The sequence below is a fragment of the Propithecus coquereli genome, unplaced genomic scaffold (assembly GCF_000956105.1).
Source record: "Propithecus coquereli isolate 6110/MARCELLA unplaced genomic scaffold, Pcoq_1.0 Scaffold151, whole genome shotgun sequence".
In the NCBI taxonomy this organism is placed as follows: domain Eukaryota; kingdom Metazoa; phylum Chordata; class Mammalia; order Primates; family Indriidae; genus Propithecus; species Propithecus coquereli.
Genome location: NW_012139525.1, coordinates 638,855 through 642,278, shown reverse-complemented (window position 1 = coordinate 642,278; position 3,424 = coordinate 638,855).

The window sequence follows — 3,424 nt, the reverse complement described above, 5'->3', positions numbered from 1 at the left end:
AAATCTATAAGGATGATAATTTTAACATCTTAATGCTGTTAAAATGATGCTCACATTAGTTAAAACAGAATTGAAAGTACAGCACCGCAGATAATGAAGATGGGTAATCAAGTCCCTAGATAAATTTACTTTATTACACAAATTATTCACCTCAATTATCAGTTTGACCTCTTGTCTTTAGATTATCATTCAATTCTCATGTTTGCAATTTTCCTAAGATAGAACATGTGATTAATATGATAGAGATAAAATTTTCTCAATGTTGGTATATTGAAATCTGTGCCTCACTGCTAATTCTTTTTGGCACACCATGCTGTTTCCAAGGGTAAGTTGTTGAAGGGTAAGTTGTTTTCTGCCTGAATCATCTATTGTCGTTGTTATGAGAACTCATTCCTAGAAGGTATCCTGGAGCTAGCACAAACTAAGTCTTCTCCAAAGTTATTGAAGTGAATAATTTGAAAAAATCCAATCAAATAATGTATGTAGATAGCGAAAAGTAAGATGTCCACACAATTATATTAGAATAACAGATTTTTTAAAAGAATCTACCAAATACTCTTTCTTCATTTTATTCAAACCAATGAAATATTTTACCTTCAGCTCTAGGCTCATATCACTCAAAAAGTGCTATGGGAGTTTTGAAATTTTTATGAAGCAAATTTACTGCTTTACAGCTAATCTGGGAAGATCTTCCTCAAAATACATCTCCTTCCTGTGCAAGTGAATTACAAACAGGTGAAAGGAAGGCTCATAAGAAACCACTAATAAGTAGGGCAAACTATGTAATAGGAACAAGATAAGTAAGAGTTCTATTTGTTAATAATAAACCATAATATACTGTATATGTCCACAGGTAGTACTCTCAGTTAAAAACAATGTCTTTATATAATATCATATCAAAATATCTCTAAGTTAAGATTATTTTGCCAAATGCATATGTTAAAATATATCCTTAAGTAGTACAATGCTCAATGAAGGACAGTAATGAAAAAGAAACCCAAGCACAATTCATACTAAAATGATATTTTGTCATTTAAATTAATTTTTAACCTAGTGTACTTACATGTAAGATATTTGAAACAAAGCTACAGCTATGAAAAGAGTAGTTGAAGGCAAAGACCAATGAAGCATAGCTTTTTTGAGGCCATTTTTCTGTCGTTTTGTACACATCTTTATGTAACATGTACAATCTATGCACCCTTCAGGGCAATTTGCCCCATGGTCAAATATACTTGAAATTTTGGGGAGAGTTTAAATGATTTAGTGTGATAATTTCTATGGAATGAACTTTAAATGTTAGTTGCATAGGAAACTGATTTTTAAAATAGAACATTAAATTTCTGAATGCCATTTAATATAAATCTGAAGTGGAATAATGTAAGAGAGCTTTATTTTATCTCTTAACTAACTATGGCTACTACCTGCGCCTTGGCAATGGTGTGTCTGAGTGGTATCTTCTGAAGAGTTATTGCGCCTATATCCTCCCAACTCTGCATTCTATCACATCACCTGGATAGCTTTAAATCAGGAACTTTGAGATAGTTATGGTATATAAATTATCAAATGCTACAAATTTCCCACTGGAGAACTAACCGCTAACTATTTACCACCATAACACTGAACTATACTAGTGATTTTTGTGTTGTCTTAGTCATGTGGTTCCAGATAATACACTAAGGTGAAATGTTTCAGATGGACAGAGTAGCTTCTTATATTTTTGAATTAATGTAATTTAACGGTTTGAATGTAGCTAACTTCCTTTGTGTCTAAAGATGCTGAGCTAAAAGAAAAACGTTGATTATATACTTTTAATGTTACATTATTGCACTTGTCCATTTGAACACCTTTTCCTAAAAAAGTATAATTAATAAATAAAAGGGAAAGTCACTAACTTTAGGTTATTTATTAGTAAAATTGCATAAAGAGAGAATCAGCAAGACTCAGGGTGAAAATTAGGTCAAATAGAGTATTTTTTATTCAGTGTTTATTTAACAAATTTTAATTTAATACTAACGAAGTGTATGTACTGTGCTATGCATGGTGGTTAAAGAAATGTTACCAAACTGAAGAGACAAACACCTAAATTGATGTTTGTAGAATAGTGTACTACTTTTATAAATGCCCAGAGTATTCTGGGAAATCAAAGGAAGTTTAGCTTTCAGGAGTATTGAAGAGGGCAATAATATGGCTCTCAAAATAATTTCCCAAATAACTTCAATTCTCCCATTTGATTTTGCATTTGTAAAAATATTCAAAGACAAAAATCATAAACTAGTTTATCATCTTGAACTATCATGAGAATTAAATCCTTAAAGAATTTGTGGTTTTTATTCTTTTCATGAAGTAAGTTACTTAAAATGTTCATTCAAGTCCATTGCAAAACAAACAAGCAACAAAAATAAACATAATTTCTCCTTAAAATTAGTAAATGACTACATTTATTTTACATGTAGAACCCAAATTTCTCTAAGAATTACTAATGTGTGGATACATTGAAAGTCAATTGAGTTATACTAAAGTGTATTCCACTGCTTCTGTGCTCTTCGCCTCCTATTTATTTAGCCAAGTTCATGGTGCTATAATTTCCCCTCGACTATATCTGGGGTCTCCATGGTGTATCATAGATACCCATAATTCACTGGACTTGCAAAGATGATCAAAATACACTGTGCTTTGCTATGAAAATTTGCCTTTTGCATTTTTAAATGCTATTTTTAAATGGCTGTCTAGTCTTATCGTTTGAAGGCTCACAGACATAAAGCACACAATACCAACATACACAGATTTGTGTGTTGTCACAATATTGACACACAGTTTCCCCACAAATTAGACCAAAGAATGATACCCTGCCAGGATCCCAGCAGACACCCTGTGCTCACATCTATCATTATGCTCTTCCTTCTCCCCCACCTTAACCATCACTTGGATTTCTAATGCTGTGGAATATTTTTTTTTTACCTTTTTAAAAACTTTATAGACATAAAATATTACAGAATGTATTATGTTGTGACTAGTTTATTTTGCTCAATATTAGATCTGTAAGATTCATATGCATTCGTACTTTTTTCATTTTCATTGTTATATGGTATTATATAGCCATATCAGGACTTATTTGTCAGTTTTATTGTTTATGGACATTTGTTTCTTTTTAAATTCTAGATATTAGAAATTTTGTTGTTTTGAACATTCTTTTGAAATCTTTTGAAGTATTATATATGTATACTAGTTTTTATTGTATGCATACATAGTGGAATTGTTATATAATTTAATAAGTGAATGTTCATTGTGATAGATGATGACAAACAAGTATTATGAATTTACTTTCTCATCAACAGTATTTCAAAATTCCAATTGTTCTTTATTTTTGCCACTGCTAGGTGTTGCCAGTTTTATAAATTCTGAAATTACTGGTGAGTGTATATTA